This window comes from Pseudorasbora parva, chromosome 3 (genome assembly GCF_024679245.1).
Source record: "Pseudorasbora parva isolate DD20220531a chromosome 3, ASM2467924v1, whole genome shotgun sequence".
In the NCBI taxonomy this organism is placed as follows: Eukaryota; Metazoa; Chordata; class Actinopteri; order Cypriniformes; family Gobionidae; genus Pseudorasbora; species Pseudorasbora parva.
In genome coordinates this window covers 30503817-30520523 of record NC_090174.1, presented here as the reverse complement: position 1 = coordinate 30520523, position 16707 = coordinate 30503817, and the positions used below count along the sequence as shown (strand labels likewise).

The following is a 16707-nucleotide window of genomic DNA, read 5'->3' as shown; positions in this document are numbered from 1 at the left end:
GTTGCGGAGTGTTACATACAGGTGATCTTCAAATGCATTTGTAATTATTGCGTATAATATTTTTGTATATGTACACAACATATTCCTTTATTTTGTCTGACTTACTCAACCAAAGAATAAGAAATGAGAAAAGGTCATAAGGTGTGTCCGTAAACCCTTCACATTTTTCCCTGTTCCTTTGAGTACATGAAATCGTCCACTCATTACTGTGTATTCATTTGTCCTTGGGACCACAATTTGATTTAATTTCTAAGATAAGTCCACAATTCTGTTCCCCCTCCCACTTACTCTCCCACCAGTTGGATTGTGTATATATTTTTTTGTCCTTATAGGAGCACTTAGGCGTCTAAGAAACAGGCATCTGTCTTGAATATGGCCATCTCTGCCAACCCGCAAGGGCAGTGGAGAGCATCATATGTCTTGAGGAAGGTCTACAGAACTCTTTGTCTATTCCTTTGGTAACACGGACTGATGAATGATTCTGATCGCTGGCTCAGAGTAATATATAAAGTCATCCTACAATGTACCTTTGCACTAAATTACGCTCACTCAATAAGGTTTGACAGGTGCGGGTACTTCACCAGGCTCTTTTTATATCTCTCAAGCATCAGATGGCCTCCATTTATCAGTAGCCAACCAGCCAGAGATTTCTTTCTCTCTTTTTTCCTCCTTTTGTATTTTCCCCGTCTACACAAAATGCTGGTGTCACGGAATTGTGAGTCATAGATGTCTTTGCCAAAGTAAATATAAAGACTGTTCCAGCCATGTAATAATAAAGGGAAAGGATATTTGAATGAACACTGTTAGCATGGCACGCTAACAGGGAAGGATGTAATTGTGTGTCTATTTGTAGCTGTTTGGCACTAAGCTGAAGGGCCTTGCTGGTGGGGGTGTTATGTTATTGTCAGTGATCCATTAGCGGAAATTCAGGATTAATGAACATGTAAACATTTTGGTAATCTTTGGACTGAGGTGATGGGCTGAATAAATGTAGACCTTTTAGAGCCCCACTCTCTGATAACATCTCCAAAAGGAGTATGAAAACCAGTTCAGTTGTGACCATTTAAGTTACTTACAAGTGTTACAGTGTAGAAACACTTCTAAGCATGCAATGTATTTTCTTTTGGTTGATAGCTAATCCTCTTAAGATATATTTTGGTGCATGTAAATATAAATTGTCTTCTAAACAAATTCCACATGTTTTGCTTGTTAAGAGATGCACGGCATAAACAATGTATTTCCATTTCATTTAGTCAATCCAGAGACATTTATTATTATTAATGTTGATAACAGTTGTGCTATAAAAATTTTGTGCTTTTTAACTTTAAAGAATATAATCTTTTGTATAACATTATGGTAGCTCTGGTCAGATTAAAACATCCTTGCTGAATAAAAGTTTTTATTTACTTTAACACACACACACACACACACACACACACACACACACACACACACACACACACACACACACACACACACACACACACACACACACACACACACACACACACACACACCTTTGGCTCTACTTGTGAGGGCCAAATGTCCTAACTTATACAGTAAAATATTATGACAACCAACTAAGTGAGGACATTTTACTGGAACTCACAATTTTTATTTTTATTTTTCATGTTTCTGTTATAGGGGTAGGGGTTGGGTCAGGCCATAGAAAATATCATTAACCTGATATAAAATCAATGGAACTCTAAGCAATGTACTCACTAATATAGTGAAACAAACATGTGTATGTGTGTGCACATGCTTTTTTGTGTGTGAAATATCAGGACATAAATGTGTATAATAATGTCATATGTGTATAATGATAACATATAGGTATTAAAAGGAGAGGGTGAAATATGAGGACATTACCCATGTCCCCACTTTTCAAAAGGTTTATAAATCATACAGAATGAGTTTTTTTGGGAATGTAAAAATGCTGAATGTTTCCTGCGATTGGTAGGTGCAGTGTATGGGGATAGAAATATATATATATATATATATATATATATATATATATATATATATATATATATATATATATATATATATATATATATATATATATATATATATATATATATATATATATATATATATATATATATATATATATATATATATATATATATATAACCTGCACATTCTCACCCGTCACACAACCAGAAGTCAACAAACTATATATATATATACTGTATACTGTATTTTTTTCCTAATATTAAAAAAAAATTAGTTTGTTGACTTCTGGTTGTGTGATGGGTGAGAATGTGCAGGTTACACTCAGTGGCCCCTTCTTGAAAAACTGTCCTTAGGGCTTCAATTAATCATCATAGTCATTAGACTTGCCTGTCAAGCTGTGAGGCCCTGTGTGCTCAGTCAAAGGGATTTGCTTTTAAGCTAAACAAATGTTAGCATTATGTATGTTGAGCTAACAACCTGTCTAAGAAAATAAATGTAGCTATAGCTTTTAAATTTTAGTGCAGATATCACGCTTGCTTAAGGCGAGCAGATAAATTGTGTAAGATATCTGTCAGTGCAGCTGTGAACAAAGCTAAGTAGATTTGCTGCTTTTCATTCTCTTCATATTAGTGACAGAATGCTAAAGCTACACAACCAATACTATAATCTCATCTAAAAAAGACAGTTTCTTTTGTTGTTTAAATTGGAATAATTATTTAATAATACATCACCACTTATTTTCAGTTTGTTCATTCAGTTGAAAGACAAATATCATATGTGTCCTGAGACAATGTCCATGCAGTAGGTAAAGGTACAAGCCACTCACGGCCCTTCAGGGAGATTCACTACAGGAGGTTGTAGGTCTTGACACACATTCTGCCCTTTACTTTTCCCTTGGTCCTGCACTAATATCTGTTTTGGCAGGCCTAATGGTTACTCTTTTGTTGCTATGATGAGAATTATTTGTCTAATGAAAAGATTATAGAGCTTTTCTTAAAAGCATTTATTCTTAGTTTATTTCCTAAATAATTTCTTGTATTATTATTGTCATTATTCCTAAATATTTTTTTTCCTTATCACTCTTTGTCATGGATGTTTTTGAATTTTAAAACTCAACCCATTACAGAAGAAAAAAAGCCCTACGTGCTTGATTTTGATATTTTTAGTATAATTTTATGATTAAATTGCAAAAATTCCCTGGATATGAATATAAATGTCTGTGAACATGATAAATGGTTTGGCATGGAATTTAATTTTCAGGTGGGTTTTGATCTCAGTTCTTGAATATGGGTCAGCAGATGTTAATCAGCTTAAACATCACTTGGTATTAAAAATAATGATGAAAAAAGAAATAATTTCTTAATGATTATCCACCTTCCACATTGCCTGGCCACCTCATCTGGAGTATAAAGCACATCTGCTGTAGTATTGTATTCTTTCTATCGGTTTCTCATTTCCGCTCACTGTTGCTGTATTTGTTCATATGGCAAAAGTCTGCTTAGTTGTTGGTTCTTATCCTTCCACATCTGTCTTTGGGGAGCAATATGTTCATACACATACATAAAAATAATAAGCAAAAGTCACAAAAGCTGCATTTAATTGCACAAAATACAGTATTTTTAATTACATTTTTTAATTAACTTTTTTTCTATTTAAATTTATTTTAAAATGTGATGGTAACACTGTATTTTTAGCACCATTACTCCAGTCATCCTTGTCGCACGATCCTTCAGAAATATTCTAAAAAGCTGATTTGCTGCTCAAGAAACCTTTCTTACCATTACTCAATGTTGCTTAATATTCTTGTGGAAATCATAATTATTTGATGAATATAGATAAACATTAAAGAACATCATTAGTTTGAAATAGAAATAACATTATAAATATCCTTAATGTCCCTTTTGATCAATTAAATGCTTCCTTGCTGAATAAAAGTATTCGTTATTTTTTTTATTTCCATCCGCTTTTTGCTGGCAACTTGCATTGTAGTTTATAACAGTAGCTGTAACTGTATAGCTCAACGGTTTCTATTTATGATTAGCATGGCAAGCTATAGTTTTAAAGTAGCCACAACTCTGGCCACATATTTTAATGCAAATTCTTCTCAGTGTGAATTATTCCACTAAACACCACATCCATTCCATTATGTGTACAGAGACATAATGTATGAGAATAAAAAAGACAACAAGCCAATAAGTACCTTAAATTAAGTCAGGGGTTATGCCCCATATCTAATTGAGTGTTGTAAAACAAAGTCCAGGCTGGCAGAGTGGTAGAGTGCTGTAGGCCGCAGGCGGACATTTGCAGCAGTGTATGTAGCCGAGGTGCAGCCCTATAACTTACTGACTGGGAGGTACTTACTATATAATGCAATATTCCTGCACTGCAGCGTGCCATTTGTCATTTGAAGCGGGACACAGATTATGGCTTAGGGCAGTGCATCTGTCCTGCAAGTAGCTAAAAGCCTCCCCAGCTGAGCCTGCTGATTTAGCCGCTGGAGCAGAGGTCAACGCCCCCACCCCCACCCCCCCATTACTCCTCTCCACCCACTCTCTCTCTCTCTCCATCTCCCACCCACTTCCACACCCTAACCCACTGCTAGCCTGTATCTACATTCAAAGTGCTGCTCTGTTTGCTAATGTAGACCCCCTAGCTTAGCACCCACTTAGCAACGTCCCCTGATTTCCTGTGACAGTCCCAGCTAGCTAAGCCCGGTGTCTTAGCGGGTGACTAAATGAAACATATTGAAGTCCCACTGGGCTCAGCCCTTGTTGTTTTGACAAATCCTCCTTTAGTGTTGATCAATCAGGGCTTCTCAATGGGGAGTGGAACGTTCCCAATATTTCATTCCCTAGTGTGCTCGCACACAGGGCTGAGGGGCGAGCGGGCGTATTCAATTTGGGCTCGTAAGAGCTGCCCGTTCAGTCTGTCCCCGTAATTTACCCGGCGTACACATGTCTCAGGATGAAAAGGAAAGGGAAGATCATCAGACCCCCTCCCACAATGCTGACATAAGTTACAAGCGAAAATTTTAATTAGTGGGGCGGCGCACTGTGATAATTCACTGCCTCTTCTGTCTGTTTGCTTGTTTGTCATTGTGAGCTTCTATTCATTGCATCTGGCATCTGCATGCCCTGCGAGGAGAGAGAGGTGGCAACACAACCAACATTTAAACTCAAGGGAAAAGAGGAATTTATCTCGACATTGTTCAGTGATTCAGGGTTACAGACCAGGACCAATAAACAGTTGACTAATAATATTTATTGAGCTTTACTTTGTTTCTGTTTTTACATTATAGATTTGTGTGTGTGGGTTTGTCTGTGTGTGTGTGTGTGTGTGTGTGTGTGTGTGTGTGTGTGTGTGTGTGTGTGTGTGTGTGTGTGTGTGTGTGTGTGTGTGTGTGTGTGTGTACAAACAAAATATGAATACGTTTTTTGACTATAAACCATTGCTTTAAGCATGAAACCAGCATGTGACCATTGATCAAAAGTGATGGTTTATAGTTTAAATATTTGAATGTTCATCAACTGGGCTTGATGGATAACTGTTTTGTTTGTGTGTGTTTTTTTAAGTGTCAACTTTAGGGTCCCAGGATTATTTTTAGAGATGGATGGAAAAAAAATCTTTGTTTGTATTAATCTGTTTTAAACGATTTAAGGAATTTTCATTTTTGTATGGAGTTAAATTTTTTCTGGATTTTAAGCCTTTTAAGGTGCTTGCTTTCTGTCCTAGCTAACTTGACTGAAATTGTTGCAGATTCATAGTGGAATTGAATTAGGTGTCATCAGACGCAGACATACATCTGCGGGCAGGCAGCAGCAAACCCACTGCAGCATATAAAAAGTTCACAGTTGCAAGTCTTGAGTCGAACCGTTAATGTTATGAAACAGACTGCCATTTCCAGATCTCTCTGTGTTTTATATCTTATTACCAAGTTGGCCCAGAGCTGATTGTGAAAAATTTGCAGGAGCCGGTGTCACGTCGTCAGGAAGTAATCAGGACTATAAATATTTCACTTGGAAGTGTGTGTTATCCCTGTGTTGCTGGAACTAGAGTACTGTTCTGTGTATCCCCTGCTACTCTTCATCATTTATTTACCTACAGTATGTTTGCAAGAGCCCCATAATTCTGCAGCACTTGGAAGGATGGGGCTATGGAGCTGTAGCGCTGGGGAACAGTTGTGAGGGGTTGTAATCAAAGACGTACATCCCCCCCCCGTCACGACCGCCCTATCGTTCCCTCCCAGAATGTTAGTAATGTCAATCTCCACCTCCCAATCTGGTCTATATACCGCCGCCAGAGTCTGAACGATGACTTGTGCCTTGTCCCAAACCACCTCAGGCCCCTTGCTGGCCTTTGCTCTCTTTCATTGTCCTCCTACATGTCAAGCGGGTATGCAGTGACATGCCATCTAGCTTGTTAGCGACCCATGAGTTCAAACTGTTGCCATCTGGCCTGCTGGCTCTTACCCTGAGCACTTTATCTTGTGTTAGTCTCTGCTGGATGTTCAGTTTTTTCAAAAAGGCTGAGCGTGGAGCTCACATAGAGATATATGCTTGAAACGGATTTGGCTTGGAGGGGCTTTCAAAACTTTTTGTTACTATTGTTATTTCCATAAAACCTTTTTACACCGTATACTGCATAATCAGTGAATGACAAGATTGCGTTTTTGCCGTTTTTAAATATGCATTAAGCATTAGGGAAACAATTTTACCTGTTACCGTTGCTTCACTAAACAGTTTTCTTTGTGGTTTAGCACATGTTCTCTGACACATTGATGTCACATGGGCATCCTTCTATGGTCGTAATTTTGCGGCTAATATTTTCAGCATATGCAAGTTCAATCCAGACCGTTGCATCGACAGTATTTCCATAAATTTGCGTAATGCAACAATTTTCTGTTAACAAAAGACAATTTAGAAGTCATATTGTTGTGTTTCTACCTTTCATCATGCGCTGCTGATTTTCATATAAATGTCTTTTCTAAGGCACTCAGGTTTCTGCCGAGCATTATGTTAGCACAGAGAGAGAGGGAAAAGCTTTAGTGGATATTCATTTATGGCCCGCATTTTAGGGGGAGCTTGGAAAACAATGAAATATTTATCATGGAAAGATGAATGGCACAAACAGGGAGAGGGCACTAAATTATAAAGGAAAGGTTAGGATCTAATTGAATTAGGATGTGTGGAGAACACGAGCTAGCCAACTGCAGGGGTTCACAGTGGCTGCCACAAGTCTCCCCATCACTCGTCTGCCTCACTGACTCTCCTCTCTAATAAGAGTTAATGCATAGTAATAAATCACATTACAAATTATTAAACATTTATTTGTTACAAATGGAAACATTTGTATGGCGTACATTAATTTAAAAGATGGTGCAATAAAGAGTGACTGATTTTGAGATGAGATTATGGATACAGAGAGAGAGAGATTTAACCAGCATAACAGTTGAAATACCATTGAAAAATTCTGAACATTATTTTTCTTTTTATGGAAAATAAAATTATAAGTTGAGACCAACCAGAAATGCATTCCTTTCAGCCAGAGGTCCGCAACTCACAAATCAAAACTTATGGAGTTTTCTTTCTAGTGAAAGTTTAAACAATTGGCAAGTTGTTAAACATCAATCCACTGAGCACACTGTACTTCTATTTATCACAGCCTCATTTTAACTTGTGTCAAAAATGAAATATGTCTGCCCTGAATAAAGTCTATTGGCTTAATTCCTAAAAGCAACTCTCTGTGCGGATTAATCAGTCAACCTCTCACATCAAGTATGAAAGTTGTTTTGCAAATATTTATGAGAAAACCACCAGAGGATATTCTTTTATTACAAACCGCGTGCATTATTTTGTGTTTAATTCACTTAAAAGGATTATTGAATTTAAATATATATATAATATATAAGCAAATTATAATTTGTGTATTATAGATGGTTATCCGACACTTAAGTACAAAGTTCCCGCAGAACCTTCCTAGGTGCTCCCTGGAGTCTGTGTTCCCTTGGTTGGGAATCAGTGATTTAGAATATTACATTTTCAAATAGAATTTTCAGGCTCTGTAAACAGAGGGAGACCAAACAAGATGGCACCACTTTGTACTTTTTAAAAGAACATATTTTCATTTCTGTCCATCCCTCCCTCCCTTCCTCAGGAATAACCTCATTAGAATTGAGGGAATCTGATTGTGTATTCCCGCGAGATTAACATTTTACTGGTTAATTTAATTTGTGGGGCTGGCAGAGCAGAGTAGCGTTCAGAGGGGAAGAAAGAAAGAGAAGTGTGCATCCATCTAACAGGTGGCTGAATCGACCTCAGCTGGTGCCACCTCGGCCTCTGACACTGACCTTGCTCAGAACAAGCTGAGCATAGTCTCTCTCTCTCTCTCTCTCTCTCTCTCTCTCTCTCTCTCTCTCTCTCTCTCTCTCTCTCTCTCTCTCTCTCTCCTCCTCCTCCTCCTCCTCCTCCTCCTCCTCCTCCTCCTCTCCTTTTCCTGTCTTTCTCTCACTCCACTCGTCTCACTCTAAACAAATAACACTTCTGCTTTCAAGGGGGAGAAGATAGAAAGACACTAAAAGGGAAATATGTTACAGTACTTGCGGTGGCGGAAAGCATTTGAGGATGAATAATTTCTCCCTGTCTCTGGAGAGACGTCGCTGTATTTCTTTCTCTTTTTTTCTTTTAAGGAGAGGGCGGATTTACATAAAAGGAGCAGCGACCACAGCGGTCTGAAAGAGCCTCTAACTGGTGGGAGGATTAAGTGTATCACTGAATGGAATTATGTTGTAAATGACAGGGAGGGGTAAGGACCCCCTGGGCCCCCTCGCTCCCCTCCTCAGTGTCGTGGTCCCATCTGGTCCTTTAAAGAATACCTAGCGGTAATTACCCCCAGATGGCTTAGGGGCTTTGCACAGGCCGCCCGACCAGGTGCCAGCAAGTCCTGCTGGGTCGCCGTATTCACTGCCAATCCCCAGCAGCACCGCAAAGTGGACCGGAGCTCACTAGAAGCTGAGCAGAAGCCAAAAACTATCGGATAGACAGGACATCAGAGCGGGAGGGAGGGGAAAGGGGGTGAATTGGACAATATGATGTTATTTTGTGTGTTTCTTTTTGGACGATGGATTGGACCATATAATGTTATTTTGTTTCTTTGAACAGGTTTCTTTAGAAGGGCCAAAGGCTACATACACAGCAGGTTTATTTTGAGCAGCAGAGATGTAAGAATTTCATCAGCTCTCGTGCATGTGTGGTCACTGCAGACTCATTTGTAATGCAAAGTGTGTCTAAATACTGAAAAGCAGCCATATTGCATTGATCTGTTTTGACTGACCAAAAACTAAGATAAAGAGAGGCTCGCAAACTGAAACCTATATTGATCACTCTGCTATTTTCCACCAGGCCCTAATACTGTACCTGAAGGCATCTGTGTTTGGCAACAAGTCAGTATGGACTGTCTCAAGTCACTGTAACACAACTCCATGAAAAAGTATGATGCAAGAGGCCTTTATGCCTACAATATGCTGAAACGGCACTTTCAGTTATTTTAGTGAAGCAATACAAGAAGCTGTGCTATAGCACAGTTATTATGGATCAGAAGTGCTATTAGGCTCGGCTTTGCATTCATTTCTTACAATCACTGTAAAGCATGGATCTGAGTATAGCTTTTATAAAATTATAATTATTGACGCAAGCATTTAATGATAACTTGTAAAATGACAAAAATATATTATATATAATACAGTATATTTATATACAATACAGTATAGCATGACTTTATTTCTGTTGCCTGGCAACAAAATAACTTAGTATAGAATGTTTCATCACAGGTGTGTGTTTTATAATCATTTTACAAAGGCTTTTAATGTGGCTCTTCCAATCAGAATTTAGAGTCAGAATTATGTCATATCTACAAAAGCTGATCTGTGGCTCACTCATGTTCAGAACAGTATAATAGTGACACAGAGTAGAATTGATTTGGTCTCTTTTTCCATCACTTTTATTCTTCTATTCAATGCAAAAAGATTTTTCAGCTTTCTTGTCAAAGGAAATCAAAGTCCTTAATCTCCGTCTCAAACACACTACGAATCACAACTTTGTTGTTGGTTAAAGAGCCACATATAGGGAGTGTTTCATCAATGCAGTCAAAGCTGGTAAGATGAATGTTGAACCAACCGTATTAACGCGTGTGAAATGGTGGTAAATTGTTCATGATTTAGCTTGAGATGCATTTTTCAGAGTCCACAAGATTTTGAATAGAATAAGGTAACTGCACACTCAAATGTTCCTCTATAATTAACGGAACAGTGTGACTGTTCCATGCAGTTCACACTTATTGTATTTAACATCACAATCACTCAATAGACTTAACGAGCCTGTAACATCATTATGATTCTTCATATAAAAATTCACGCACACAGACTTTATTAATATAATCTGACCTACTTTATTATCGTATCTCTCAATGACTCTAAATTGGCTGCTCTGCTTTTGTCTGCAGCCGTGTGTGCTGGAGTATATTTTATGCAGGGTCCCTCCTCTAACAGCAAATGCTATTCAGCCTGCTGGTCGCAAGTGAATGCTGCTCCTCTTTCTGTAAACAATAGACGCTTGACCCCTGCCACAGGCTCACATAAAACTCCAGTGCCTCTCTTCAGCAGACTGCTGCCTTTAACGTTATTCATAGAGCGAGAGAGAGGGCTGTAACAAAGGTATGAGGCCTTGTTCTGAGATTCACTCGTGCAGGACAGTCATGTTGCTAACGGATACAGTTTAACGTCTGGTCCCGTATAATTGTATTAGCGGAAGCATGTGATTTAATTTAGCAAATAAAGCAAATGCAGATTCTTGTGGTTACACTGATTGGGTTCATTTATTTACACCAAAATAAATATAATTGCCTGCCAATTATATTTACACTGGGTTATGTCCCAGTGTTTATTAATCTTATTATTATCATCATCATCAAAGGTGCCATATCACATTATTTACAAAATTATTGGTTTAATGGGAACTTATGTCCCTGTGGTTGTATTATTATTATTATTATTATTATTATTATTATTATTATTATTATTATTATTATTATCATCAAAGGTGCTATATCATGTATGTTCAATTTGATATGGGAATTTATACAGTTTTTCCTGCGGTCTTCTTCTTATTATTATTCTTCTTATTATTATCATCAAAAATGCCATATCACAGTATTTATTATTTTATTAATTTTTTTGGTTATTTTTTTTATTTTATGGGAACTGATATATCCCTGTGGTATTATTATTATTATTATTATTATTATTATTATTATTATTATTATTATTATTATCATTATCATTAGCAGCAGCATCAAAGGTGCCACATCACAGTATTTACCTTTTTGTTATATTGTTTTATAGGAACTGATATCTCCCTATGGTTTTATTATTATTATTATTATTATTATTTTTGTTGTTGTTGTTGTTGTTGTTGTTGTTAATAATAACAGGTTCAGACTTTTAATACTAAACTATAAAATCATGTTATACATACTATGTATATATTGGACATATTTTTATTAGACAAAATTACATAAACTGGTGAGACTTTGAAAGTGTGTTTTAAGAGAGTCCACAGGGCCAAAAGTGCCCATAGTTTGCATTTATCTACAATTGGAAACCACATTCAAAGCACTCTTGACAATAATCCAACTGCTTTGTTTTAGTTCTGCTCTTTACGAATATTTCTCATAAATATTCGCATTTTCTCATTGTATCTTAGCTGGACCAGCTACCATGTGGACTAGACATTCAGTCATTAAGCCATTTGCTCAAGATGCATGCAACACTCTGCTATTGGAGGTCAACAGAAATGATACCAAGGCACATTTTATGCTAGCACTCTCCTGTATGGCTGCAGCAAGGCCGGAGGGGGATTTGAAGGAGGCAGACTCCATCATTGCTCTAGAGTGCTATTGATTCTTTATTAAGCCAGTGAGCAGTTCATAGGGGGATCTTTGGGTCCCCTTCACGCAGTCATCCTTGAGAGGAGAGTGTCGTTTATCTGTTGTGACAAAGTGCTGGTTGGACTGGAAGGATTTCTGTTCAAAGGTGCCCCTTAGAAACCCTCAAGCACCATTGTAATTGCAGGCTATTGGAAAAATTATTATAATCTCTGTCTTTAATTTTATAATTGGAAACACCTTACGTTAAGGTCTAATATATTATGTTAAGTAAGTAGACATTTTATTTGAATATTAATGTGCATGTTTCAAACAGAAAAATAAATCAAACTGAAAGAAGTCCTGGCCCTTTAAAGGGAAAGAGTGTGTTGTTTTCCCCCTCTAATCTATGATGGATGCCCTAATACCATAATACCTTGGCATGCTGTTGTTATTTTTCTAAATATTTTTCAGCACCAGAGGTGGAAGGAGGTAATCTCATGTTGGAAACAAGGGATTGCAGGAATTAAAAGCCAATCAAAACAAAAAATACATATGTATTTTTTCTATTGCTATCATTCAGCGAGAATACACTTAAAGCTGTAATACTTTTCCAGGATTACCCTTATCGTATATTACATGAAGGAACTGAACAGTTTGCAGCGCTGTATTACATGCCTGGGGAAACGTCAAGAGAAAATCATTTTTCTATTATGCATCATAGCTTCTGGAACTGAAAGGGTTCTAAGGGTATTCAACCAGACTGATTAACTTAGATTGCAGAGTGTGGTGTCATCTGGAACAGCGCAGTGAAGACTCGCCCACCCTCAGACTCCATTTAGTGTCAGCAGAGGCTGGTGAACCTGTGACTGGTCCTGTGGTGTCTGACATATGCTAGACCAGACATCCAGCAGACGTCCCCAATGGCATTGCCCTGATTATTGAATATTGGTAGGACCCCCCCCCCCCCCCCACCCCCACCCCCTTGTAGATGACAAAATGGGAGGAGTGACATGTCATAAAACAAGTGTCCTCTCTGCATGTTATTGTGTTTCTGAAACAAGCTATCAGTTTTTTTATTTTCTCTTTTCCATTAATCTGTCCACACACATATACCCAGTAGTATACATTATTCATTCTGCGTTATATGCAGTCAATGAAATGTTATATATATCATTTTCTAAATAAAATCAAACGTTCTTAAGATATGCAGGTAAAACTTTGCTGTCGTTGAGGTGATGGGGGCATTTTGAAAATGTGGGTTAATTAGTCTTGAAACGTTTTCCCTGCTGCAACAGCTGTGGCATAATTGATAGAGTGCTATTTACTTTGCAGAGTAAAATTATGCATGCAACACACTTAAAAATATACAATTATAGCTGTGCAGTAATGTTGAAAAGGTTGTGTCAGTTACATTTGCGTGATGTAATTAATGCTACCTAGACTTGGGAGGAGATCAGCTTGGCATGGCCATGGCACAATGGATGGGAGTGGAGAAAAGGGGATGAGCACACACACACACACACACACACACACACACACACACACACACACACACACACACACACACAATTAACGCTGGAAATGGACAGCTATGATTTTGGAGGGTTTTTCTGTCCATAAAAAATGTAAATGCATTGGATGTGTGCTAATTTCAGTTAGACCTGTTCACCATTTTGACTGAGCTATTTCTTAGATGTGCCAGCCCAGCCGTCTCTATTGGAATGAGTGCTGCTGATATCTGGTTTTATGTGGGCTTGTTACGGACTGTGTTAGTGGAGTTTGGTATTCTAATAAAATAAATAAAATCTGTGCTTTTACTTCTGGAGTTAATTCAAGTTTATTTACCACAAGCTGCCATTCTAGAGTTCTAACACAAAATCAGAATTGTTTTCTTTACATTTGAATGACAGTTAAAACACACACACACACACACACACACACACACACACACACACACACACACACACACACACACACACACACACACACACACACACACACACACACACACACACACACACACACACACACACACACACACACACACACACGTTAGGTTTTTGTGAATTGTGGGGACTTTCCATAGGTGTAATGGATTTTGCAATGTACAAAATCCCCTTACTCTGCCCCTGCCCCATAACCTACCCATCACAGGAAACATTCTGCATTTTTAGATTCACAAAAAAAACACAATTTAGTATGTTAATAAATCCATTTTAACAGCCAGCAGTCCCCAAAATGTAAATGGTTTTATAAACATACTAAATTATATATATTTTTTTGTTGTTGTACAATGTAGGTGATCAATGTATTACATTGTGGGGACATTGTGCTAGTCCCCACAATGTAATATAAACAAGTACACACACACACACACACACACACACACACACACACACACGCAAGGATGTGTAATAATTTGTTTTGGGGGTTTTTCAGTCACACATTGCCTGATGCGTTAGTTTGGTTCTGCCGTGTGTATCCATTAACAAACCTCTCACTCCCTTAACATCTAAGACCCAGAAGACCCTGTTTTTTAACTTGCAACTGTTTTCCCCCACAGTTTCAATTTGAACTTCATGCCAGAGCTTCAGGAAGGTGAAAGCAAGGTGGGAGTCTTACAAACGCAAGGTGCAAGCCAGAAAAAAAGGGAAGAAGAAAAAGAAAACCACACACGCCATCCATTGGTCTTTGTATTGATTCACAGGGGTGTTGAAAAGGTCTTTGGTCATGCCCTTACCAAAGCATACTAATTTGCTCGATCAAGTCTGTCAGAATATCGACTGGGAGGAGGTACAGCGCCCGCCATTGTGTTTTCTTCAGCGGGGAGCCGGTCTGTGAAACAGGATTACCAGAGGTCACGCAGGCAGTGAAAGGATGTCCATCACTTTCTGTCTGCTAATACAAAGGGGCGGGAACTGGGACGTGATTGAGATGTTGAAGACAAGAGGAATGGCAGTTTCAAAAAAGAAAAAAAGAGAAAAAACATCTCTTGCATGCAAATGTCTCACTGTTAATGTATTCATAGCCATCTCACAGAGTTTTAATCACAGGAGATGGCTGGCTTACAGTTTCCTGTTGTATTTCAGGCACTGAAACAGAAGGTTGAACTTGAACACTGTTGCTGCGTTTGCCACAGTAAATTAAAACTGTAAATTATTTCAGCTTTACTGTAACATTTCATAAATTTGACCTTGACAGTGACAATGAGTTTTACAAAATCGACCAATTCCTTAAAATCACCAGCTGAAAAATGCAGTTTATACAGTCTGAATGTTTTAAATGACAGGAAAACACAATGACCTCACATTAACATTGCTGAGTACTACAGAGTTTGTCTGTTATGGTAAATCTCTTCTTATAAATTAGAGTAATGATTCTGACGTGAAACATTTGATGTCAAAGTTTTCTTCATTTGAATTGAAAAAAATGTACTGCATGAAAGGTCTAAATCTCAACAACAACAAAAATACAATTCTTTTTATTTAACTACATTTAATTTCATCACTTTCATGAGTTACTAAATTTATTGTATTCATTTTGAATTGGCTTGTGCAGTTGAAAGAACTGTGAAAAAGCTTTTCTAAAAAAAAACCTTGTGAGGGTTATTTGGAATTTAATGTTTATCAATTTAAATGTTTGTTTTTTTTCCTTTTGCATTATTGACATTTGATATGACAAAAAAAGAAAGATCAAGACAAACATGAACAAAAAAATAGAAAGATCAAGACAAACATGAAGTCCAAATTTGACATGCCGTATATATATATATATTAGATAAATGTTTCATAGTCACTTTGCCTAACTGTATGTTCCCCATGACCGTCAGGCTCTATAAATAACCCATTGTGTCTGGACTCCTAATGTTTCCTAATCTCTGCACACTGCTGAAATTCTACGCCACATCATCCAACAAGCCTCTTTGCTCAACAGTGGTTTTTTATTATACCCATTATTATAACAAATATCCAATTATCTATTATCTTGTAGATCTGATTGTATACCTCTTTGTGGCGGTAAGGTCAAATGCTCTTACCTCTATACGTGGAACATCTGCCTGTGCTTCCTGTCTCATCTGCAGCCCTCGTGGCCAGCAGCCCTTTTAACCTGATCACATAGGTATTTTGCTTTCATTCCCCCCTGCGTTTTGTTTGTTTGATTGGCTGAGCAGGTGTTTTATAACCATTAGAGACTTCATTGCGACCCTGTCTCTGAGTAGTAAGCAAATAGAACAAGCAGACAGCCAAGTCATGCAAGTGATTTCTTTCCCTCAATGGAACCATCTGGTGACTGAGCGAAAGAAAAAAAAGGAAGCATAGGTCCTCAGTGTGGTTGTTTACCTTTGGCTACATAATTGTGTTTCGAGGAAAGCGTGAGGTCATGGGGGAGGCTGCCAGTCGGCTCGGCAGGTTTCAAGGGCTTCGTTGGTGTCCTTGTTTGCACCGTTTCCTTATGTGTTATTTAATTATTGATAAGGTTATGGCTTGCTATGCTGACAATTTTAAATTAAAATAAATATATAATATTATGTATCTTTAGTTTATTAACATTGTTTTGATGTCATTTCCTCCCAGTTATCTGAAGATAAATGTATTTATTTGTGTGCTCTCACTGTTCTTTGTTAGTCGAGAGTCGATCAGTCAGTTAATGTTGGAGTCATCCCAGCTTTTGGACCCATTGCTGTAACTAAAGCAACTGTGACTCTCAGTGCTGACAGCAGAAAGATTGAAATGTTTGTTTTGAGTTTTTTCAGTGGTGTCAATAAACATTCATAATAGACATTCATCCCTCCTCGTACTGGGCAGACCATTACGGCACACTACTACGTGTAAT

General features: G+C 37.8%; 1 long non-coding RNA gene across 2 annotated transcripts in view; it reads left to right on the top strand.

Annotated features, from left to right (window-relative positions):
- Positions 1-15576, top strand: part of LOC137071886 (uncharacterized) — a 55878-nt gene extending 40302 nt beyond the window's left edge. For both annotated transcript variants that reach the window (XR_010904532.1, XR_010904533.1), the window contains exon 3: positions 14438-15576. This is a non-coding gene — a long non-coding RNA (uncharacterized lncRNA). The remainder of the gene's footprint in view (positions 1-14437) is intronic.
- Positions 15577-16707: the final 1131 nt, after the last annotated feature.